Below are 27405 nucleotides of genomic sequence, written 5' to 3'. Positions count from 1 at the left end.
TTCCCCAATTAAGGTTGTGATCTATCTACAATACCAAAACCTTAACACTTTCTAGTCCTTGTACATCTAAGGTTGAGTAGAGTATTTTTATAGCTGGTGGTGTTCTATTCAACTTTCAGGATTGTAGGTACTGTGCCTTGTTAAAATTTAATCATAACACATTTGCCTTGAACTATCTGTTGGTATTTTCAGATATTCTGTTAGGTTTCATTAGTTGCATTTTTAGTGAGACAACTAGTACCACTATTCATTTCTATACTTGTTCTATTGTGAAAAGAGCAAAATTTGTATCTTCTGATATTGCAAATGGGAGATCATTTATATATCGCAGAATCAACAGTGTATCCAAACTGGAACCCTGCTGTAAATCAAGTCTGTGTCTTCAAATGTTGAGTGCCTACTGCCATGCAATTGTCACAGAACTCATAAGCTCTGCAATTACAAACAAACCTGCTGTGTCTAATATTCCATAATACACTCCTGGAAATGGAAAAAAGAACACATTGACACCGGTGTGTCAGACCCACCATACTTGCTCCGGATACTGCGAGAGGGCTGTACAAGCAATGATCACACGCACGGCACAGCGGACACACCAGGAACCGCGGTGTTGGCCGTCGAATGGCGCTAGCTGCGCAGCATTTGTGCACCGCCGCCGTCAGTGTCAGCCAGTTTGCCGTGGGATACGGAGCTCCATCGCAGTCTTTAACACTGGTAGCATGCCGCGACAGCGTGGACGTGAACCGTATGTGCAGTTGACGGACTTTGAGCGAGGCGTATAGTGGGCATGCGGGAGGCCGGGTGGACGTACCGCCGAATTGCTCAACACGTGGGGCGTGAGGTCTCCACAGTACATCGATGTTGTCGCCAGTGGTCGGCGGAAGGTGCACGTGCCCGTCGACCTGGGACCGGACCGCAGCGACGCACGGATGCACGCCAAGACCGTAGGATCCTACGCAGTGCCGTAGGGGACCGCACCGCCACTCCCCAGCAAATTAGGGACACTGTTGCTCCTGGGGTATCGGCGAGGACCATTCGCAACCGTCTCCATGAAGCTGGGCTACGGTCCCGCACACCGTTAGGCCGTCTTCCGCTCACGCCCAAACATCGTGCAGCCCGCCTCCAGTGGTGTCGCGACAGGCGTGAATGGAGGGACGAATGGAGACGTGTCGTCTTCAGCGATGAGAGTCGCTTCTGCCTTGGTGCCAATGATGGTCGTATGCGTGTTTGGCGCCGTGCAGGTGAGCGCCACAATCAGGACTGCATACGACCGAGGCATACAGGGCCAACACCCGGCATCATGGTGTGGGGAGCGATCTCCTACACTGGCCGTACACCACTGGTGATCGTCGAGGGGACACTGAATAGTGCACGGTACATCCAAACCGTCATCGAACCCATCGTTCTACCATTCCTAGACCGGCAAGGGAACTTGCTGTTCCAACAGGACAATGCACGTCCGCATGTATCCCGTGCCACCCAACGTGCTCTAGAAGGTCCAACTGAGGCGCCAGGTGGAAATGGCATGGCAAGCCGTTCCACAGGACTACATCCAGCATCTCTACGATTGTCTCCATGGGAGAATAGCAGCCTGCATTGCTGCGAAAGGTGGATATACACTGTACTAGAGCCGACATTGTGCATGCTCTGTTGCCTGTGTCTATGTGCCTGTGGTTCTGTCAGTGTGATCATGTGATGTATCTGACCCCAGGAATGTGTCAATAAAGTTTCCCCTTCCTGGGACAATGAATTCACGGTGTTCTTATTTCAATTTCCAGGAGTGTATTTTAATTTTTGCATTAGGATAACCAGAGTGACAATGATGAAATTATATCTAGTAAAAAGTGTCAAAAACATTAATTGGCAACTGTGATTCCCTGATTTTGTCATTAATAACTGTACAAGTGAAATACCTCCCTCTTTATCAAACATATGAAATTCATTCACAGCGACAAGTACTATTTCTGACTGCTTAAAAGTGTAAAAAGTACTTTAACTTTTCAAGAGAGGCAAGAAAATAATGCTGATTGCTATCAATTCTCAAAAGATTAGTTTATCAAAGATTAATTAACTTCGTGGATTGGAAGCAAATTCTCTTTTATGCTTAGCATGGTTTCAGGAAGATGAATCCACAAATACTGCTACATACAAGCACTTGTGCTTCACCTTGGACTCTATTTAGAGGCTCTTTCTAGAAATCAAAAGAATTTGATCTACCACAGTTTACCAGAAATGATGTTGATGTGAACAATCATTTTCAAACTAAATGTACCCATTTCTTTCTCAATCTTGGGGGGGGGGGGGGGGGGGTGTATGGGCGCTCAACATCTAGGTCATCAGCGTTCTTTCTCAATCATTTCTCCATAGATCCGTTTTATTACCACCACACATTCTACTTGTTACTTTTGATACACACTATCTGGTACTCTAATCCCTCACAGCCATGGGTTTACAACCATCAAATACCACTTTTCCCAATGTCCTGATGAAACATGGCTCTTCATAACTTGTACATATATCTTACCTATACTTCCACACAAAACCTCTCCTTAGATGGAAATATCTGCAAATAAATCCACAACACAAATGTAAACACTCATATTACACACTTGTATGCACCTTCTTCATGGTTTACCAATAGGAATCAGTATTAGCACTCACAATCTTATATCCTAACCTGGTTCAGATTCATTGAATACATCTTCATGATCTGGATGAAGGCTAAGACATTATGTCCTTGTTCCACACAACTTCAACAAAATGTATGTTTCACTTGGTCCTCTACTCCACAATGAGTCTTTCAGGATGTCGATTCTCTCTCTCTAATGATGGCTCTGTCCATATTATCCTAACTGAATACCACGAAAACATCTGTTTTGATAGCTACCACTTCTTCCCCAGATGATAAGACTTCCCCATAGTCTCGCTAGTCACAGTTAACACACGTGCAATGATATACAATCCTTCTTCCAATATACTGAAAGTCTTGCCAAGGCCATTTCAGAAAGGCATTACCCACACAACCTCACCCAGAAAGAAATCTCCCATGCCAAAACATGGTATGTCCATCACATCTGTGTGGCTAACTAGCCATACATGTGTACCCTCATTTGGAACAGCAGAAGGGTATCATCCTCAAAATCTTCCTACCCCTTCCAAAATGGAACTTTGCTGTATTAATACACTTACAAAATATTATAATGCAGCCTTACACCACTCCTACTCTGAATGTCTTACCACATGGGCCATATCAGTATGAGATACCCAGATGAAAGACCTGTCCCACGTATCCACCCAGTCAAGTCACTAGTATGTTTTACTACATTTGAGGCAAAGTAACTCATGAATGATCTCATGCAAAGTATCAGATTTTCCTTTGTGTGACCACCAGTCGTCTGTTTACAAGTATGAAAAGCCGTTCCAGTTTCTGAGCAGCATGGTCAAGTTCAGTGACTTTTTCACAACTCCAGCCATGTGAATTTACAGTAAACCCATAAACCTCACCCAACTAAACACTACACTGGATAGATCAGAATTGTCTCTACGAAACATCCTTAAATCCCAGAATCCGTATAGTCTCAATTTCTACTAGTCCCTGCCCAACTACATCTGTCCCTCTTTTCGACTCACATTGTGACCCCTCCAGCCTCACACTTTTTGTTCCATCCATTAATCATGTTTATATGCCTACACACACCTATACTGTTTTCTTTGTGGTATTCCCTATTCTAATTTCAGCAACAGTTGGACATGTGGTTAGGTATCACAGAATTAAAATCAACTCCACAACAATGCTCACCTCATCAATCATTTTTATTAATAAATATTTATTTTAGAGAATTCGTTTTAACATAAATTCCATATCAGTTCACTTATAGGTCTCTCAGCATCCAGAACAGTTTTACTTGATGGCTTCTGGTAATCTATTGTTTTTACGCTGCCGCATGATATTCATTTCGTGTCTAATACATTGTCTAATGCACTCCATCTGTAACAAATTCATAAATGTATTTACCACTTGGGGCACAAAATTTGGCTATAAAACAGCACAGCATGAAGATTACATCTCATTAACACAGCAGTAGTAAATGAGAAGTACTAAATAGACAAAAAAAATCAGCACAAGTATATACAGGCTGCAATATTTGTACAAGAAATGCACTAAAATATTTACTGCTAAGCTTTCAGATATGAGTGACATCACAATTATTTATGCATAACTAATGCAACAGTCCATCATAAAAGCATGTTGTATTCAGTACCATTAGTCAATAATACTGTATATGTGATAATCCTTTCACCATGTTATGTGTGTAATGTTATAAATAGAAACCGGATTATACACATGATAAAAACCCTAAAATATGCATGCAAATATGCATGAAAAGTGTCGAAATATGCAAGATCAAATAATAAAAAAACATGGTAGTTACTGTGTGCATTATATTTCAAAGTCGAACCTATACATATCAATTATAAGAAAGTGTGCCGGCCACACGAAAAATCAGCACACTTGGAATACTGATATAATTTTCTGAATACTTTCTGGTAGAGGTTAGGAAGGGGGGCTTCTGGGATTATTTTCTAAAAATTTGCAAAATTGGGACACACATCGTGTTTAAAGAATTGTTCCTTTTTTGCTATTGTTGTCTGTAACAAGTGGATGTGATGCGAGTGAGTTGCAGCGAAACAACCGATATGTACAGGAGAGATATATTGCTCACAGAGATGCATGCTCAAAAACTCCGTAATATTTTATTTAAAGAACAACATATGATCATGAATTTGTTTGAACAGCATTATCTTTTAATTAATACTATTCGACCAAAGCACCATTTACATTTTATTTTACATTTTTCTACTATTGTGAACATAAAAGACTAAGTACTGTTCTAAATGTTTGGTAATAAGATTGTGTCTTCGATCACTCAAAACATTTTTATAAGCAGAAAAGGACCGTTCTACATCAACTGAGTTAACTGGGCAGTATTTGAATTTGGGTGCTATGTTGGCACTTATTGTTTATGGTAAAAGTTCACCCATCCCATTAATAAAACTACCAATTTGGCACAAGGACTCAAAGCCTGGGTTATTGTTTAAAATGTTTTCAAACTTTTCTTTAAGTTTCCTTGGGAACACCTCCAGCAATGAGGAGTTCACTAGAATAATTTCATTCATTAACTGAATAGATTCATTCAATGCCAAACCTTGAGTTTCAAGCTTTTTAACACTTGCAGGTATATGGGAAAAACGAGTGCTTATCACAGCAATGTCTTTTTTAATACCAGAATCATTGAAAGATACCTTGCACTGGCAAACTGCCAAAGCCTCTTCAATATTAAAGTCATTTACTACCTCTCTAATGGCCTTGAAATGTTCATTTTAAAACAACGCAACTTCGACCTATGTACCTCAACAAGTTACCACTGGTTCAGGAGGTAAAGGCACATTTGGTAGTTTTTGTTTGTAGGTCTTGACGCGAGAATGAGCCTTTAGAAACACTTTCTTTTTGAATGAAATCAGTTTATTTACATTCAAAAACATGGAACATACTTCTTCAGCAAGGCAATGTATTCCATGAGCGAAGCGCATCACATGAATCAAATTGGGATAAAATACTCGGAGGACTTTTCCTGCTTTGATCATATTGGGAGCAACATTTGAAATACACACAAACACCCTTTCATCTGCAGAAGATCCTAGAAATATTTTTCTAATACCCTCATTCACAAATCTGGTGATCTTAGAATGATTTACTTTTTCAAGTTCTTTGCAGACCACTAAATAGGAAGAAGAAGGTTCTTCTTTTAAAGCACCAACAATTAAATTTGTAATGTAATGGCCACAAATGTCTGTAGTTTTGTCAACTGATATCCAGATAATGCTGTCCTTGAGTTCATGGCGTATTTATTCCAGAACATTTACATAAATTGTCAGTATGTAAGTTTTATGCAATGTTGATTCATCTGGTATATTTTTGATTTAAGCAATATTTGTGCAGGAAGCCTTCGAGGATAGGGTTTGTAAGTTTGTGAAGGGGATTTATTTTATTTATTTATGAATGCTTAACATAGACAGATGTTAAACCGACTTTTTTTGGTTACCTTTGGACAAATCCCTGCTACTGCAACTTGCTGTTGTCAGAAGTTGTGTCGTGGTCCTTTCATCTGCATTCCTGTGATATGGAGACTTGCCTTGACAGGCTGGTCTATTTCAAACTTTTTTTGCATGAAACGTCTTTCTCACAAACTCAACAATATAAAACAATTCCGTCATATGTAAATGTTCCAGGATGGTCAGCTATCCACAAAAAGACATTTCTTTTTTTGGGCAGCATGGCGCACAACACATTACACACTACACATTGTAAATGCGTTCAACCATGTACAAGTAAACAGAAAGCTAATCTGAAACAATGGACATGTGACTAAAAGCTTGCATAGTTTAAGTGTTGCCGATGCGTACGGTATGACAGCGGAGGGCATTAACCAGGGGTGCAGGCACAGGAGCACTGACCCTGTCTGCCTGTTCATGCCTCTTCCACAATGATTTCGTTAGGCAGTGGCCTCTAGGTTAGCAATTGCACGCAGTTCTAGGTCGCAGTCAATCTGTGAGATATCAGAACTAGATTGAGCTTTGGTGGCCGAACTTCCCTGGATGGGGCCTCCTGGTCAACGATGCCATACACTCATTTCCATTTTAGATTGAGCTAGAGACGGCCCTTCTAAATTTTTAAGAATGTTTTTCAGAAGTAGAAGAAAAACACACACACACACACACACACACACACACACACACGTACGTCCACTGTTTCCAGGCACAAAGGCCAATTTCTTAAGTGATGGTTTATGTATCAACCATAGCCTCTGGTAACAGAGGTACAAATTATATCACATTTTTGGCAAGCAACTGTTTCCCTATAATGTATCTCCAAGAACATACAAATAACATTTAACATAATGTGTTATCAAAAATGAAAGAGGAAATTATGTCTGGAGTCATACATAGCTCTGGGAGCCCCACTAACCAACGTTTGTGTGGCTGGCTCATACAGGCCTTCCAGTCCTCAGGGTAAGAGATAGAGCACAACTTTCAGAATCTTATTGGCCTAGCCACTGGAACATTACCTATACAACGAGTTTTCTTGCTGTAAAAACCAACAGTCTTTGATGTGGCATGCTTATGGCTCTGTGTGTGTTGCCTACATACTTTCAGACGAAAACAGTTTTGTCTGAATACACAAGTAAATCAGAGCAAACTTCCTTTCACATATTCAAGAAAAGACAAAAACCTATGCTTCTGCTGCGATACTAATCAAGAAGAAATATTAACAATCAATCCTGACACTTTGTAATATGTAATAAGTAACTGTCGTAAATAAATGCTGCCAGTATTCGGTAAGTATAGATAATAAATTGTCGGCTAACCCATCAACCTGTACACATTTGACCTACATAGTTATAGAGCTGCACTAAGCCACACAATCTGGTGGATAAATTGGCTAATGATCAACCCACTGAAAGTCAGGCCATCTGGATACACCACTGTCAACAATGCCACCATCTGGCTGTCTTAAATTAGACTTAATAAAATTATAAGTAAGTCCACGAATAGTACAACTTCTTCTACAAGCTTAACATCAACACAACAATATCAATATATACTGTAAATTAATAGTTACATACATGATGTAGGAATAGATTGTTAACAATAAATATTGCTACTTGTCATGCAGCTTCTAAGAATTTTCTGTCCTTTCATACAGATAATCAGATAATTTACAGAGTGGCTATTAAGATGTGTTTTCAGTTGTCTTTGGAATTCACATGGATTCCCAGCTAACTTGTTTTACGTTAGTTGGGTTTTTGTTGAAGACATTTTCACATGAATGGAAAAATGGGCTCCAATTCTAAACAGGATGGCGAAGTATACATGGATATTATTTTTGTGTCTCGTATTCTCGTTTCGTAAATCACAGTTCTTCTTATTAAAAACTAATACCATTAAGTATAAAATATACTAAGAAATGATGCAAAAATTCCTATATCTTTGATGTGCTCCTTGCAATATTGCCTACTTTACATACAGTGTTCTTACCATTTGATGTTTCTAAACAATAAAAAAAAACTTTTATTTTATTTCCATTGCCCTAGAAGATGACATGCAGTAACAGTAGGAGAAATTACCTAACAATCTGTTCTTCAAACTGACACAATGAGATATGTACTGAAACCCATTAGAATTGCAACACCAGAAATGATACCAAATAATGAAATTTTACTTACTGCCATATACAGTATAGTAGAATACATGATTAAATCTTCAGGTGATATGGAATTATATACAGTGCAAAATTTAGTACACAGAGTTCTTACCTATTCTTGCTGCAAAATGGTTCTAACCCAGCTTTGCATCGAGTCAAACTGAGCTTGGATGACAGATATGGCTATGTCATTCCATGCTGCTTCAGCTCTATGCTAGAATTCATCAACAGTAGTGGCTGACAAGAAGCAGCATACCAGTCTCTCAGCAAGCTGTGACCAGACGTTTTCAACAGATGAGAGATCTGAAGAACATGCTAGCCAGGGCAACAATTGAACAGCCTCTGTGTCAAGGTAGGGCAAGACAGCACAGGCATACTGAAAGATAAAGTCAGCGAGACCTCTAAGGTAGACCACACCCATCAGCCTTAACACATCATAAATGAAACATCTGAAGTCCAAATTTCTGACCGTGCAAACCAGCAGTCACTGTGTTTGCACCAAATGGCACCTAGTATCATCATGCCAGGAGCTGACCCATATGAGTGACAAATGCAATCTGGAAATGTTTGTTGTCCTCATATCCTCCACACTTCAATATGCCCATCGTGCATTTGCACGAGAACCAGGACTCATCTGAAAAGGTGGCATGGCAAAAAAAAAAAAAAAAAAAAAAAACACCCGCACATAGAAAGACTTGCTACAGTACAGTACGATAGTACAGAACGTGACTGAAAGAAATACGCTGTGAGATGAAGAGAAATGACACTTTTATTCAAAGACAATAATTACAATAAAGTCACCATGATTCATTATGGTTCCCTAAACACTACAAATGGCTGGATATGGGTCTTAATAGAGTGTGTGATCAGCATGGATGGCAATACATGCTCTGTACCTCACTTCCTTGCTGCCCACATGGTTAGTATGGAGTTCTTGTGGTAGGATGTTCCATTCCTCGACCAATGTGGTTGACAACTGCTGGATGTTTCCAGAATGAAATTTTCACTGTGCAGCAGAGTGTGTACTGATATGAAACTTCCTGGCAGATTAAAACTGTGTGCCGGACCCAGACTCAAACTCAGGACCTTTGCCTTTCGCACGCAAGTGCCCTACCACACTTGCCTACGAAAGGCAAAGTGTCCCAAGTTCAAGTCTCGGTCTGGCACACAGTTTTAATCTGCCAGGAAGTTTCACAACTGCTGGATGGTAATTGGTGCATTGGACATGGTGCAACATGTCTCCCTAATGCATCCCACATGTGCTTGATGGGGTTTAATTCAGGGGAATGGGCAAGCTGGTCCACACTGAATGTCCTCTCATTCCAAAAGCCCCTGTGCAGTTTGATATGGTCAGTCCGGGCTGAAAACAACCCTGAAAAGATGCACGTGGGGAAAGAGTACAGTGTCACAATAATGCTGACCAGTGATTGTATCACGTTCAAAGATTTGGAGGTCATTAAGTCCATGCAACATTATGTCTCTCCAAATCACATCACATCACCTGGACCACCAAAACGATCATGTCCAGCAATGTTCGTGGATGCATTACATACCCTCATATGGGAGGGAAGGGCAAATATTTCACTCGACTATAGATACATAAAACCCAAGCAACTCAATGTTCATGAAAGTAGTGGCAGAAGAGGAGCCGGCATAGGCTATGAAAAAGCTGAAAGCAAATAAGTCTGCTGGCCACGATGAAAACTCCCTAATCAAGTAGGTGTCAGCAGAAACAATTACATCATTACTGGACATTGTCACCTGTTCATTCCAAGCTGGAGATGGTGCTGATGACTGCTGACCTGGCACATATTGCTTTGGTGCCAATGGAGACACTCAGGAGATGGAGCTTCACTAGACATGGTCTGCACCTAAACAGGACTGGGAAAGGGTGGTTGATGGAGTTAATTAGTAAGAGTATAGCAACAGAGAGTGGGGCCACACATGAACAAATACCTGTTGTAACCTGTAGGACGACTAGGATAAATCATGACAACACTCTCTCCCTTAAAAGTGTCTCAATCAGTTGATAGATTTTTCAACATGTGCATGGAAAACAATAGAATGCGCTACACTGGAGCCCACAAACACCAGTGAAATTTACTCGGCATTATCTATTCTTCATCAAAATGTGCAATCTGTAAATAATAAAGTACACCATACTGAAGTTGAATTACAGTCTTTGGACAGCATAGTAATATACATTACATTGTACTGGTGTAGAGACACTGATATACAGCATATAATGCTATTGTTATATGAATGAGCAAGTTGCTAATATAAAACTACTTTAAAAGGTAGAAGATTGTGTATTTATATCAGAGGGGGTACACATTTTAGACCTAGAGAAGATCAGTGTAGATAAAGCATACTGCACTAGTGTCATATGAATGTGCAAATTGCTACTTTAAAACAACCTTGAAGGGTATAGAACTGTGTATTTATATCAGAAAAGGCACACATTTTAGAGCTAGAGAAGATTAGTGTAGATAAACATTAACAGACTGGACACTTTCTTCAACAACTTAACTGAAGTCCTAGAAAGAGTCTCAGCCCCAAATCTAACACAATAATTCGTGGAGACATGAATATTACCATAGGTGTTGAGGGTGAATTAGTAATGACTTCCTAACATTTTGAACATTTTTGGTGAGTGACAGATGATAAACGCTGCTGTTAGGGTATCAAAAAGTTCAGCATCAGTCTTAGACCATATACTTAAGGACACCAACAAGGAAAACTGTAAAATATTTATAAAAGCTCTCAGCATCTCTGATCATTACTGTCAGATAAAAAAGCTAAAGACAGTCTTGGTGAAACCCAAAAAACAGCAGGCCTACAAAAGGTTATTCTCAGAAAATAAAATACATACTTTTTACAGGGTACTAGCAAATAAAACCTGGGATGAACTGCACATGGAAAACACTGTAGATGCTAAGTTCTTTGAATTCTGCACATTTTTTAAATTACATTTTAAGGAGACATTTCTAAAAGCTGCAAATTTAACAGCAGCTACTAAGGAAAATGGCTGGATAACTGTGGGTATTAGGAAGTCCTCCCAAACACTTAAATTTCTCAGTTCTTTACAAAGTACTACACAATCTACAGTTCCTAGATTATTATCACAAATACAAGAAGATATACCAAAGGACACTGCTTGCCCAAAAAGGAAAAGAAAAAAAAGTCACTAACAAAAATAATATATAATGCAGAAAATAAAAGCAAAGTAGTCTGGGATGTCAAAGAATGAAACTGGAAAAAGTAGACAAGTGTAGTAACATACAAATCAAAGTTGTGGGTACAGTAATAGAAAATTCATGGGAATTGGGAAATTTTGTAAATAATTATTTCTCAGGTATTGTGGGAATTTGATACAAAATTTTCCTAAAACATATGTAACAACCAACCACAACGACTTACACAGTACGCACAATGATGTTGTGCTTGAGGTCAGAGAGACAATCTAGAAACTAAAAAAATATGAAGTCACGCAGGCATAGATGACGCACCAGTCCCTGCTGTGAAGACATGCACACACAGCCTACAAACTCTGTTAATAAGTATAATAAGTGAGTCTCTAGTTCAGGTATTTTCCCAGAGAACTTAACGCATGCATGAGTTGTGCTCTTACTAAAGAAAAGTGATGTAGAAAGTGTTGAAAACTACAGGTCAGTTTCACTGCTGCCTGCACTCTCAAAAATAATTGACTCAATCATGAAAGATAGACTAATGGGTTACAAGAATATACAACCTTTTTAATGAAGCACAGTTTGATTTCCATAGAGGAAGAATAGCAATGTCAGCCATTACAGAGCTCACAAATCTGGTACTTGAACCTCTTGATAAGGATGAATGTGCTATAGGCAGCTCCATAGACTTTTGCAAGGCATTTGACAATGCTGACCATAAAATATAACTGAACAAGCTAGAAGCACTAGGTGTAATAGGAACAGCAAATTAATGGTTCTAGTTTCCCCTGGAAAACTGGGGGCAAATGGCAGAGATGCTTCACATGTCTGCTGCTGATAAATTTTTAGTAAAACAATTGTCTGCAAAGCAAACATATAAACATAGTATGCTGCCTCATGGTAGCATATCGGGTCTAGTTCCGTTCTTAAAATATATCAATGATTTTCCATACAGTTTAATAGACAGAGAAAAAGTTGTGTTTGCTGATGACAGCAACACCCTCAAGGATGTTTATGATTGGACAGCATGTAATGAATTAACATTGAACACGAAGAAAACAGCATAAAAAGGGAAAACAACTCTGTGAAATTAACCCATAACTGGTACGGTTGAGTAATGCAGGCCCCATGGAATTTTTTTATTTAGTTTGAATGTTTGTAGCACTGCAGTTCTCGGTACCATTCAGACAGTGTGCTCTGAACTGCTGAACAGAGTGGTTGTGTTTACAGCAGGTACATTTGTGACTGTTGAACAATTCGTCTTTCCATTTGGGATTGACCCAACCATAGTGAGTATGAGATTTTGTTAACAAATTATTTTCTGCTGGCCTAGATTGAAATGGTCTTACCTTTCCATAATGAAATGAAAGTAAGTGACCTTAAATTCAGTGAATGGGTACATCCAATCCTTGTGAAGTAGAGATGAGTTCTGTTACACTGATGACTCAGCTTTTGATCTGGATTGTAGAAAATCATTGTGAAGTTCTAATTCAGCTATTTTAAGTGTGTTCACCTTGAAATATTAATAACCATTATGATTATGTTGATTGTAAGAGCTTGTTTTATTTTCATTCCTGTAATTTGGAAATTAAAACCTGTGGTGTACACTGAGGTGACAAAAGTCAAGGGAAAGCAATATGCATGTACCCAAATGGCACTAGTATTGCTCACACAAGGCATAAAGAGGCAGTGCATTGGCAGAGCTGTCATTTGCACACAGGTGATGCACATGAAAAGGTTTCTGACATGATTAATGCCACATGACAGGAACTTACAGACTTTGAATGTGGAATGGTAATTGGAGCTACATGCATGGGACATTCCGTTTTGGTAATCATTAGGGAATTCAATATTCCAAGATCCACAATGTCAAGAGTGTGTCAAGAATACCAAATTTCAGGCATTACCACTCAACACGGAAAATGCAGTGGTGAACAACCTTCACTAAATGACTGAAAGCAGTGGCATTTGCACAGAGATGTCAGCACTAACAGACACAAAACACAGGGTGAAATAACTGCAGAAATAAATGCAGAACATACAACAAACATATCCATCGGGACACTGCAGCGAAATTTGGCGTTAATGGGCTATGGCAGCAGATGACTGATGTGAGTGCTTTTGCCAACAGAATGACATCACCTGCAGTGCTTCTCCAGGGTCTGTGGCAATATCGGTTGGACTCTGGACATCTGGAAAACTGGGGCCTGGTCAGATCAGTCTTCATTTCAGTTGTTTAGAGCTGATGGTAGGATTCAAGTGTGGTGCAAACCCCATGAAGCTATGGACCCAAGTTGTCACCAAGGCACTGTGCAAGCTGTTGGTTGCTCCATAATGGTGTGGACTGTGTTTACATGGTATGGTCTGGGTCCTCTAGTGCAACTGAACTGATCATTGACTGGAAATAGTTATGTTTGGCTACTTGGAGACCATTTGCAGCCCTTCATGGACTTCATGTTCCAAAACAATTATGGAAGTTTTATGGGCGACAATGTGCTATGCCACCAGGCCACATTTGTTTGCAACTGGTTTAAAGAACATTCTGGTCAATTCAAGTGAATGACTTGTCTGCCCAGATTGCCCAACATGAATCTCACCGAAAATTTATGGGACATAACCATGAGGTCAGTTTGTGTACCAAATCCTGCACTGGCAATACTTTCACATTTATGGATGGATATAGAGACAGCAGAGCTCCATATTCCTGCTGGGGACTTCAAACGACTTGTTGAAACCACACCACTTCGAGTTGCTGCACTACACTAAGCAAAAGGAGGTCCGACACAATATTATAAGGTATCCCACGACTTTTGTCACCTCAGTATATATCAGGCTAAAAGTTTTATTGATAGATTTAACCTACTCCTAAATGATTTTGTTATCCTGTTTGAAGCTGTATTTCCTGAGAGAACTGCAAAAGTACCAATCTGAATTATTGCAGGAGAGAATGGCTTACTAAAGGAATTAAAACATCATGTAAAACAGAGAGAATGCTTTATACTTCACCCAGAAATTCTAATAAACTTCAGGATAGAGAACACTACAAATTAAACTGTGGCATCCTTAAGAATGTGATTAAAAAATTGAAGAAGACATTGATTAAATCTGAACTCGTAGCTCAAATAATAAAAAGAAAAACAATCTGGAAGGTGGCGAAAAGGGAGACAGGAAAAAGCTCAGGGGATATAGACAACATCAAAGTGTGTCATAATGGCAGATGGTAAGTGAAGGTGAAATATTTGCTAATATCTTCAACAACCATTTCTCGACAGCAGCAGATCAAATTGGTTGTAGAGGATCTATGGCTGAAGATAGAACCTTCTACAAAAATCAGTACGGAAAAAATTAGCCAGATGCACGTATGCTACAATACAACTGATGAGGCTGGGAAGATAAGCCACATTAAAAACAAAAATGCCACTGGTTTGGACAATATATTAATCAAAGTACTGAACCAGTGCTGGAAGTTTATCCTTAAGTTCCCTGTAATATATTTGATGGCTCTCTAACTCACAGTACTATCCCTGATATACTCAAATATGCAACTGTCAAATCATCACTTAAAAAAGATGCTAAAGCTGAGGTTTCCAACTGCCGACCAGTTTCATTACTAACAAGTCTCTCTAAAATCCTACAGAAGCTTATGTACAAGAGCAATTAAAAAGTAACAGCAGACTATCAGTATTAAATGCAATTAGCACGTCAGACGTTCTAAACTACCGGGAAGTGAAGATGCATGCTTTAAGAAAGTTCTAGCAAATGCCAACAGATGGCATGGCAAGCTGAATAGGAAAGACAGTTGAAACAAAATGTCTGCATCCCTAGATGTGTGCACCATAAAAGAACAGCAATCAGTAATACAATTTTTGTGGTCGGAGGCATAAAACCTCGACAAATCCATAGAAGGATGGCAGAAAGGTATGGAGATAGCTGCATAAGTGAGAGAAGAGTGTATAAATGGGTAGATGCTTTTAAAGGTGGACTTGCGTGTGTCACAAATAAGCAACATTCTGGACGTCCCAGCATGGTGTTACTGATGAGGATATGTGACACGCAGACACCATGATTTATGGGAAATGGCATATTTCTGTAGAAGATTTAGCCAGGGAACTGAGTATCAGTGTTGGATACCCATATATTATTATTAGTGAGGTTCTGAAGTACTGTTTTCTGTGTGCATGATGGGTACCTAGGATGCTCACTGGTGAACACAAGATGATGTATGTTCAGGCTGCCACATCATTTCTGGCGCGATATAACACTGAAGGACAGGACTTTCTGACACGTATCGTCACAAGAGAAAAAACCTGGGTTCATCACTATGAACCAAAAAGCCAAGAAGAAATTCAAGTCTCGGCCCTCCACCAGAAAGGTCCTTTTCACCCTCTTCTGGGACATCTATGGGCCAATTTTAGAGCAATGGGACATGAATGGGCCAATTTTGGAGCACTATCAGCAAAGAGGTGAAACAGTGAACAGTGCCTGGTACAGTGCCATGCTGGAGAATGAGCTACAGCCAGCAATATGGAGCCATCATAGAGGACTTGTGTCTAGAGGTGTTCTTCTTCCTCATGACAATGTGCATCCCCACACTACCACTCCAACTCTTACCATCATTCGGTGATTGAGATTTCAGATTCTACAGCATCCCCCACACAGCCCTGATCTCGCTCCTTCCAATTACTATGCATTTGGACCCCTAAAGGACAATCTCAGAGGACAAAGATTTGGAAGTGGCGATGAGGTTAAAGAAGTGGTGCAGTTCCTGCTGTGGGTACAACCACAAATCTTTTATTTGAATGGAATTGTAAAGCTGGTGCAATGGTGAGAGACCTGTATCAAAAGGAGGGTAGTTATGTCAAAAAATGACATCTTGTTTGTATCTGTAAGTGAAATATATGCATCACAAAAAATAGTTTTCTATTATTTTTTAAATCACTCTCTTACAACAGGATCACGAATAATCTAAATAAACACAATATGCTTAACAAAAATCAGTTTTAGTTCCAAAAGGGTACTTCACCTGAACAGGCCATTTTCTCATTTGTCAACCATCTCCTCGAATCCATAAACAAAAAAATGTCACCAGTTGGAATCATTTGCGATCTGTCTAAATAATTTGACTGTGTAGACCACAAAATTTTACTTAGGAATGCTGAGCTCTATGGCTTAAAGGGTAAAGTAGGGATGTGGCTCGAGTCATTTCTCAATGACAGAAAACAGAAAATAGTGTTTAATAATTTTTGCAATGGCACATACATGCTCTGATTCAGGTAAAGTGAAATGTGGAGTATTGCAGGACTCAGTGCTTGGTTCCTTACTGCTCTTAATCTTTATCGATGACCTGCCATGGTCGATGAGCCAAAAAGCATATATCACCCCATTTGCAGACAGCACAACCGTTATGATTGACAAAATGCCCAGTGCAGTGTAAATAACACCGCGTCCACTATATTTGAAGAAGCCCTAGACTGGATCACTTCAAACGGCTTGTCCCTGAATGTTAGCAAGACTCAGTTCCATCAGTTTCACACAGCACACAAAAAACAGGAAGATGTTGAAATAAAATGTGATAACAAAGAAATATTGAGAGTTTCGTCTTACAGACTGCTGTAGTTACATATTAATAACAACCTAAACTGTCAGTTCACATCCTCAATCAACATAAAAGACTGAATTCGACAGCATTTTCTATTCACTTGATTGTATCTGTTTGTGACTTGGAAACCATCAAAGATTTAATACCTTGGATATTTCCATTCACTTATGACATATGCATCATATTGTGGGGAAATGAGTCACACACAAATGAAGTCTTTATTGCACAGAAGAGAGCCATCAGAAATTTGAGCAGAGTTTGCTCTAGATGCTCTTGCAAAAGTTTGGTCAAACAAAAGATAACCCTCGCCATGCAACACCAATACAATTTTTCACTTATGTGCTTTGTCAATAACGATCGCACATTCAGAGCTCTCATAAGGTTTAATTGTATAATAACAATTAATTAAGGCAATATTATATCATGAATAAGTAAATTAATATCTATTGTAAGCTAATAATTGAACGTTTCACTTTTATTTGCACGTTTTTCGGAAAAAGAAAACATTACATATGCACAAATTTTGACCACGTTTTCTTTATGTTGTCAGATACTCTAAGTTACATGATTATTACAGTAAAGCACAGTTTGTGTTGTTAGTGTATTCTTTTACACTATGCCTTTGACTCTCTAGTCAGTAGCAAAAGTGAAATGTTCGAAAATAATTGAGAAGTTCATACATATTCAATATTTTTCTCATGGTCACCTCCCTCTTTGCAGTCCCCTCCCGGAGATCCAAATGGTGGACTATTCCGGAATATTTGCCAATGGAGAGATCATCATGACACTTTTTCAATCACAGGCAACATGTCCTGAGGATACATGTTATGTGTCTGTAATGCAGTGGTTTCCATTGCCTTCTGCATCCTCATGCTGTTGATCATTTCTGATTCTTCTGCCTTTAGTGGCAGTTCCCCAACCCAAGGACAAGAGAGTGGCCTGAGCCTGTGTCTGCTCCTTTGCACTCTTTGACAAGGCTGCTGGCACAGCCAAAGTGGCATCCATAATAAAATCCTTAACATCAAAGTGTTCTAGTGGTTATAATAACATATCAACAAAGTTAATCAAAGAGTGCTCATGTGAGTTGAGTTCTATCTTAAATTATTTGTGTAACCAATTTCCTATCAGTAAAACATTTTCAGACTGGCTAAAATATGCTAAAGTTAAGCCTCTTTACAAGAAGGGTGATAAAGAGATACTGTCAAACTATTGACAAATTTCACTTTTGCCAGCTTGTTCAAAAAATTTGAAAAGGTTGTGTTCAAGCATCGTCTTAAGCACCTGACTGCAAATAAGATACTGTCCAAGTCACAGTTTCTGTTCCTTAAGGGTTCTGATATAGAGAAAGCTATTTACATGCACAGTGAGAGTGTACTTGAATCATTTGATAACAAATTAGAGGTTACTGGAATTTTCTGTGACCTGTCAAAAGCCTTTGATTGTGTGAATCACAGCATTCTCTTAAGTAAATTAGAATATTGTGGTGTCACGTAAATTAGAATATTATGGTGTCACTGGCAGTGCTGCCAGATGGTTTGAGCCTCACCTAACTAACAGGAAACAAATGGTGTCATTGCAAATGAGTAAGCAATCAGTCTACATCTTATTGAGAATTAATTACATGTATTGTTCCTCAAGTTTCCATTTTGTGTCCATTGCTTTTTCTTGTGTACATTAACAACATATTGTCTGTTACATTGCCAGATGGTGGTAAGGTTTTTTTTTTTTATCAACAGCACGGAAAAACCGTTATGATGTGGAACATGTCAAATGCACAAGAAATGCGCACAGGAAACAAGGTTTTTTTTTTGCGTTATAGTGTTATACCTAAATATTTGTACTATCTATCCCATTCCCTTAAATGGCACAAAATGCATATATTATATCTCCAAACATTGCAATAAGTAGTAAGTCACGTACAGATTTATAAATGGCTGCTAATCAAATTTTCACTGACAATAAATGGTTTAAAGCTAATTCACTGTCATTAAAGTTGGAAAAGACCCACAACATGCGGTTCAGAACCTGTAAGAGATTTCTTTCCAGCATGTGTATAACATAAGAAGCTATGCAGATCAAAGGGGTTGATGGTGTTACATTTCTGGGATTACAACTCGATAATCAATTCAGCTGGGAAGGGCATACCACAGAATTTCTGAAGCACCTAAACAAATATGTATTTGCACTGAGATTAATGTCAGGCATGGGAGATATAGAAAAACTTGCATACTTTGCTTACCTTCATTCTATTATATCATATGGGATCATATTCTGGGGTAACTCGTCTAACTGAGCAAAAGTTTTTAGCATGCAAAAGTGTAAATGAAACTCATTTGTGGTGCAAATTCAATAATATCACGTAGAAACCTGTTCAAGGAACTTGGTATTCTAAGCACTGTTTCACAGTACATTTATTTCTAAATGAAATTTGTTGCAAGTAATATGTCTCTGTTTCCAACCAATAGCTCAATTCATATTATCAGCACTAGGAATAAGAACAATCTATATAAAAACCTAAAATCACTTACCTTGGTTGAAAAAGGGGTCCAATATTCAGGAATGCACATTTTCGAAAATTGTCAGTAACCATTAAAAACTTGGTTTCAGATAAAGCACAGTTTAAACAGAGTTTGAAAGACTTTTTGATAGGCAACTATTAGAGATGAATATCTTAGACCAGCTTAAGTAAAAAATGTCAGTCAGATTTCAGTTTTGACAGTACTTGGTCACAACAATCAAGATTAGACATTTTGTGTATGATAAATTTGTTAAAAGTGCATAACTATGTTTCATTCTGGCAGAGAATTAATTCTGTAATACTAGCAGTTCCAGTGTACTGTAATGTGTTGACATATTTTGACAATCTCCTGACAAATGATCAAGGAAGTGAGCATTATATTCAAGTGTTTTATGCTATACATTTTCTGACTTGTTCCACACCCATGAGACTCATCTCCTTTTAGAGTCTATAGAATGAAAACCTAATCTAATCTACAAAATAAACAGTAGATATCATGATTACGATACAAGAAGTAAACACATCCTTTGTAACGATATATAAAATCTCAGCGTGGTACAGAAGGGAGTACATTATTCAATATTAAAAGTAAATAAACACCAGTTCATATCAAGTAAATCATTGGGGATCTGGTTAAATTCAAAAAATAGCTAAAGCTTTATCTCATGAATAGCTTTTTCAGTTCAACACACGAATTTTTTTGAAAATGTGTAATACTTTGTGAACTGTTAAGCATTACGATCTGAACGTAGTATGTAGCACTGTGTCCCATTCATTGTCAGAATACTTAATACATGTTGCCCCAGGAGGATGGCCAATATTCAGAGCTATGACAGGAATGCTCATTTGAAGAAAAAAAATGTATACTTGTTTTTGGGCTTGTGACATATATGTGTGTCTTATCTATCCAATCTCTTTGAAGTATTGTTCTAGCACAAACATTCAGTAGTCCGTGGTGTGTGAGTAAAGTAGTGCGAGGGATTGAGAGTGTACTAGAGAGAAGCATTGGTTAACTACACTTTAAACACAGGGGCTAAAATGCCACACATCTACATTAATGAAGAATACATAGATGTGGTGTACATTTATGGTTTCTGTAATGGTAAAACTCCTGCTGCTTCCAAATAAAACTGTCAACACTTTCTGATACATCAAATTCTTGATCATAGAGTGTATACCAGAATTTTCAGCACATTTCATGGAACAGGTATTCTTCCAAGATCCTATTTTTCTTCTGGACATGTACGAGAGGTGTTTGATAAGTAATGCAACACATTTGTTTTCTCAGCCAGTTGAAGTTGCAAAAATGTGAAATTTGTTGTAGGACATTGTGGAATGTTCCTGCTTAAATCCCTGTAGTTTCATGAAGTTTTGATAGATAGTGGCACTATACGAAGCTTTCAAAGTGGTGGCTGTAATGGAGGTGCACTCCAAGCAAAGTGCTGTAACTGAGTTTCTTTTGGCGTACAACCAGATCATCACAGATATTTATAGGCACCTGCTAAAGGTCTATAGAGACCTGACACTGAACAAAAGCACAGTGCATCATTGAGCGAGGCATCTGTCATCATCGCAAGATCACTCACATGCTGGCTGCACACAGTTGTGACTCCTGCAATCCTGGAACATGTGAGATGATCAGTGAATCACAATCAAACACTTCACTGCTCAACTGGGTGTCTCTGTTGGTAGTGCTGACACACTGGTCCGCCAGTTGGGGGTACTCAAAGGCATGTGGGGACTGATGACCATAGCTGTTAAGTCCCATAGTGCTCAGAGCCAGCCAAAGGCATGTGTCCACCGTATTTCTTGCCACGTAACAGGAGGTCATACAGAGCTATGAAGAACCATCTGTGAGGAATTGCTTGTGCATTACAAGGCTGATCATGACAATTTTTTGTCAAACATCATCACCATGCAGGCACACAGGCCATCCCAGTAAGATGGTGAGAGGCTGTTGCATTGAATGGAGTTTATGTTGAAAAGTAGGATTCTCTAGCCAAAAGATTGGGGAATAATATGGTGTTTTGGAATCCCAAATATAACCAACCTGCTTTCAGAAATCGAAAATGTGCTGCATTACTTACTGAATGCCACTAGTAGTTCAACAACCTGTGTAGGAACAGCAGTACATTGTTGAAATGATGCAGCATAGTCCTACTACCAGCACACAGTGACTTTCTGCATGTATCATTGTCCCACAAACAAATGTATCGCAAACATTACATGCAGAAAACTTATACCCATTTCAAAGACAACACATTAAAACCAATGCCATATGACTTGAATTTTGTCACAGGTAAATGACAATCATCATTTGCTTCCATTAATATGGAATGGAATACACAAGAAACATTAGCGCCACCTGAGCTCCAGCTGACTGGTCTAAACAAGCTAAGATACGCGAAATGTCAAAATATACTCGTCTCAAGGCCCAACTGCAAGACAAGAATGTACAATGTCGACACACCGTGTTTAATCTCACGGATAAGATCTTACGACAACACAGTGGTTTCAGTGCTCAAGAAAGGTTTGAACTATGCATCAACTTGTGGAACAGCTCCAATCCAAAGTGACAGCTGGGATTCAGCAGGCAATTTTGAAACTTCCCAGTGATGTTGCGGAAGAGATTAGGAGAGACACCTGATAAACTTTAATACAAGCACTGCCAAAAAAGTTTAATATCAGTTCAGCATAAACAAAGTCTCTGCAAGACTTGAGAGCACACACACACCTCATTATTTTACCTGCCAACACGAGGAACACCACTGTCCTCCTCTCATGATCTGAATACAACAGCAAGATACATACACTGCTTGAGGCCATACATATCTGTATGGTGGACAATCTTATCAACAGTGATGCAAGTTTTCAATTAAGTGTGGCCTGGAATCCAGCACTGGCTGCCATTAATCAAAACAGGAGAAACAGGACCTTCTGACCCATGGCTTGACGTAGTGCACTGCTGAGGTTTAATTCAGCTTTTAACCACAGTAGCAGCTGGCAGCACAGTCATTGCCCACAACACATGTGCGGAAGGCTCACGCCAGGGGTCACTATCAGTGTCACTTTCTTCCAGCTGCGAGCATCTTTGCATGCATTTGTATTGCCTGCTCCTGGCCTGATAAATTTTGATGACACTGAACACTTATCATCGGCGCATCTTGTAGCAATGACAACAGCTGCTACCACCGCCTGAAGATGTTGGACAGTTGTATCAATGAAATATTGTGGAATGTGATCTAACTGCAAACCAAAGAAGAATATTTGCAACAGATCTGCCAGGAAAGACTGAAAAATCACAACATAATAATCACTGATAGGCACAGAAAAATCCACTTGCTACCATGGAAACCAATTTCTGAGTTTATTTTTCGATATGTCTGGTGTGGCCTGATTGGTAACATGTTGATAAGTCCAGTCATTTTAGTACAGCAAATTATGATACAGAATTACCTGCAGTTTTTGGAAAATTCGTTTGTCAAATATTTTGAGGATATTCCTTTGCCCACAAAGACTGCATTATGATGGAGTTCCTCCACATTTTACCAGACTTGTGAAGGGAATATCTCAAGCTCACTTGCTCTAATTGCTGGATTGTTTGTGGCAGTACAGTTAATTGGCCACAAAGATCAACAGACCTTAGAGCATTAAATTTTTGTTTATGGGGTTGCATGAACTCTGAGTTGTACAAACAGAAGGTGAATATGCGAGATGAACCGTTTCGTCGTCTTATGGACATTGCTGCAGGGCATTCAGAGGCACCCAAGACAAGCAACACAGCATGTTCTCCTAACAGTACATCAGTGCACTGAAGTTGACATAAGGATATTTGAACATTTATTGTGAACCTTACAACAGCTTTAATGTGTACATACAATAATTCTTACAGTTGAATGTGCCAAAAACACATATTTTTCAATTGATCCTTTGTAAAATGCATGTTGTGATGTTTATTAACTGTTGTACGTGTGTAAACCTGACAGTGTAATGAATAACAATGTACATTAAGTGTTTGAAATAGGGAATATGCCCATGCGAAGTTTTGTGCTTCAAATGATAGATCCTGTCATATCACTGAATATTGACCATTCCTGCTGGGCACCTTGTAAGTAAAAATCAGAATATAAGCCTTATAATTTGTTTATGTGCCTATTATTACTATTATCTGAACTCTTGGACTCACATTTCTTGTATCTGTATATGACTCACATTTCTTGTATCTGTATATGACTCACATTGTAAGTGTTATGACCGTTTACATATAGCGGTTACTGTAATAATCTGGCAAGTTCTATATCCTAACAGTACACTTGCATTAAGGACCCATTGAACTCCAGAATAAATAAATACCAGTTGTGCAACAAAAAATTCAACATGCCAGTTATGAATTAAGCAGAGATGATAAATTCATAGACTGTGTAACAAACACTGGTGAAAGGAATGTCATCGGCTTGTTATGCTCTTAGGGTTCTACCAGTGGTTTGCAACAGCCAACGTCTTGTGGTGGGGGAGAGGGGGTTGAAATACCCATCCTGCTATCCATATGCAGGTTTTCCATGGTTTCCCTAATACATTTATGGCAAATGCCAGAATGATTCTTTAGCAAAGGACATCGTCAATTTCCCTCTTTTCATATCAAACTGGAGCTTCTGATTCACTTAGCATAATAAGTGTTTAGCATTTTTCATACAAGTGATTCAGCATATATTATGGCTTAAGAAATATTGTAACACATATAAAAATGAACACTTTCAAAGTTATAAACAATACCCCTTGAATGCCCTTTCTGTGTGACAGTGGGAGAGCAATAAATTTTAAATATGATGAGACCAATACTCACTATCATACAGAACCAGATCGAAATACGTGCAAAATTGTCTTTAAACAATGGTATTTTTGTTATTTGTTACAATCATTTAGGGCACACATTAAACTAGATGTGTAAATTATCATAACTGAGAAAAAATTAATGAACAGAAACACACCAATCAATCTTTAGAAATTCATCAATATATAATGCTATCTTTTAACAAATTGGTTGTGATGTATAGCCCAATATATGTCGTATGTAGCATGCTACAGGGTAATAGATGACTAAAACCCTTTAAATACCTTAGCTAAGGCGTTAGCAACGAAAGCAGATCAATTTTGTTATTCAACACTAACATGATCAAGTGTGTTCTGAGTATTCAGACGTACTAGAATTTCTTATTATTTTAGTTGTCAATTTTCTGTTGTGGATTTTTTCCAAGAATAACTCTAGTACAATCAATGTTTGACGAGTTTATGTCTTACAAAAGTCACCGGAAATGAAAAAATACTCTTTGCATAATTATCACGATTTGGGCAACGTGCGAGACTTATCAGAAACTAGATTAATATAAGAAGTAAAATATTGAGCTAATGGGGCTAAACATAGAACATGTAGCATTAGTTACAGAACTGCAGAACAAGCGTCAGTGGACTGTTACTGTTGTATTTAGGTTTACATGGTCACATTTCCTATCGACTCTGAACGTGTGCTGAAACTTTTTTTAAAAAAATGTGTTAAGTAAATATAAGTTTGTACGTCAGGACAATAACAAGCCCCAATTACCTCCTCTGGAGTAACAGTAGTCGCGAACAGCGACACGCACCGCATAACACATTTTTGTGCCACCTTTATATAGTCATCAATAAACTTGTCTGTCTGCAAGAGATAAGTTGTTCATCAGTATGAAAATTAATTACGACATTATTAATATGTCGTGCAAATTACTTACATCATCATCATCTTTTTTCCCTGACATATTCATCAGAAAATGTAGTCCACGAGCTTACTGTAGTTGAACCACTTTTCTTCGCGCCCAAATAACAATCGACAGTGTATTACTTTTTGCGCCATGCAGTGTAGGTTTCGCGCCGAAGATATACTGGTTGACGCTCTTCATTTCTGTAAAAAAAATTTAAAAAACTATACAGTTGAAAAGGCAACACAAATTGCGCAGTAAAGAATCAGGAGAAACTAAACTTCGGTATTACTAAGGAAATTTAGTTGTATCTTGGAAAATTCACTTACAACCAGGGAGGTGTTGTTACCGTCGCAGATCTTACTCGTTGAAAGTAGTACGTTTAGCAGTTCAGCGTAACCGTTAATTTCTAAGCACCACTGAAAGTGAATGACGATTCTGAGCTGTAAATTGAGGTAACTGAGTTACTTAAATATGAAAGCAGGAAATATCCAACTGTCGACGACGTTATTTAAATGTATGAAAAATTTGATGCACTCTTAATGGCAATAGCGATAGATATAGTTTTTTTGTCCTTGGGTCATTCTGTACAGTGATATTGGACACATCATGCTTAATTTGCATTTAAAAATTTACACAGTCACAAGTTTAAAATTAACACAATTATACGAATGTATCAACAATACGGTATAAATGATTGTCTTAATAAAGTAGGCCTATCTGAAAACACTGATGCACCCAAAGATATTTTTAGCATGTTACATGGAGTTACACAAATATACAGCCATAGAACACAAAAATATCAAAGGAACGCAAAGGACGACAGTAGCGCTACTAGCGGCCTGGCAGTGAACTATCAATACGTGCAAATATGGCGCGTAAATTCGTTTTTTTAGTTCGAAATACACTAATTAGATGACAATATTTCTCATTTAATGGGCGGTGTAGTCTAGTTGCATAGTGCGTACCTGGAAACCGAAACGATTTTGTGACCTTGCAAAATAAAACATTTGAGTAATCTCAGTCAAAAACTAAGATTAACTTCTCGTAGCTGGGGTTCACAATCATGTAAAATTTTGTAAATGACGTTTTGGTCGCTATTTGGCTGTAAAATTTTTGTTTGTAAAGCCGACGTTGCAATTTCGAACATGTCGCCACTATCAGCTGACCATAATTGGGCCTTACCACATGTTAAAACCAAATCATGTGACACATTGTGACACAGGAACCGGTTTCATTGCAGTGTGTTCCTGATTACGACTTCTTGTATGTATTGCACTCTTTGAATTGCACTGTGAATATGTTATTTGTGCTCTGCTTTACTTTAAACTTGTTTCGTCGCATAGCGTTCTGTAGGCTCTTATACTCTTCTTCCTGCTTACAAATCCATGTTTGAACTGCTAGATTTAAATGCATTGTAAGTGTATTGTTAATATTGTACTTTATTTTAGTTCGCATCCGCGTTCGTACTTTGTAGCCATACATTAATACGACAAAGCATACTCAGTGGCGAAGAGTAACACCATTCAAAGCAGAAAAACGTAGCTAACTGAACGCGCAATGTTAACACTCGGCGCAGTGTCTGATGGGAGTGACGATAAATGGGAAATGCCTTTACAGTCGCTCCCATCAGCTAACTTTGCGCGTACAGTACTCCTTCCGTCACAAGACGTAGTAAAGCTGAATACTAACTCTGTCAAAAGCTGCTAACATGGAATTCTCCATCAAATGTGAGAAAATACGAAAACCAGGTGTGAACTAAAATGAGGAGCGCCGGAACAAAAACCGATTAATCTGCATTTGCTGTTAATACAGAAAGTAACAAATAGTGCTCTCTAAATGGCTCCACAAGCTATAAAAAGAAGAAACACACCATAAAACACTTGTTTTGTGCTGAAAGTTATTTTGTGGCAGCATGTATTAGGCCTACTCCCATATCTCCCCCCTACAGCTCAAACACGCGAATACAGCAAAAGTGGATATATTGGGTTTTGTTCCGGCGCTCCTCAAATAAAGTAGAATACAAACTATATACTTGTAGCACATTTAAATCGACCAACTTACGCACGGATTGGTAAGCAGGAACTAACACTATGCAATGAAAG

The 27405-nt window shown here is 38.6% G+C and overlaps 1 long non-coding RNA gene across 1 annotated transcript; it reads right to left on the bottom strand.

Annotated features, from left to right (window-relative positions):
* Positions 1-3795: 3795 nt before the first annotated feature.
* On the bottom strand, positions 3796-25697 carry LOC124554698. Its single transcript, XR_006968411.1, has 4 exons — positions 25630-25697; positions 25334-25503; positions 25168-25260; positions 3796-3988 (listed from the first exon to the last, which is right to left on the bottom strand). It is a non-coding gene; the product is annotated as an uncharacterized LOC124554698 (long non-coding RNA).
* Between the last annotated feature and the right edge of the window lie 1708 nt (positions 25698-27405).

This window comes from Schistocerca americana, chromosome X (assembly GCF_021461395.2).
Source record: "Schistocerca americana isolate TAMUIC-IGC-003095 chromosome X, iqSchAmer2.1, whole genome shotgun sequence".
In the NCBI taxonomy this organism is placed as follows: Eukaryota; Metazoa; Arthropoda; class Insecta; order Orthoptera; family Acrididae; genus Schistocerca; species Schistocerca americana.
The sequence above is the reverse complement of the archived record's forward strand: the minus strand, read 5'-3'. Positions and strand labels throughout refer to the sequence as shown.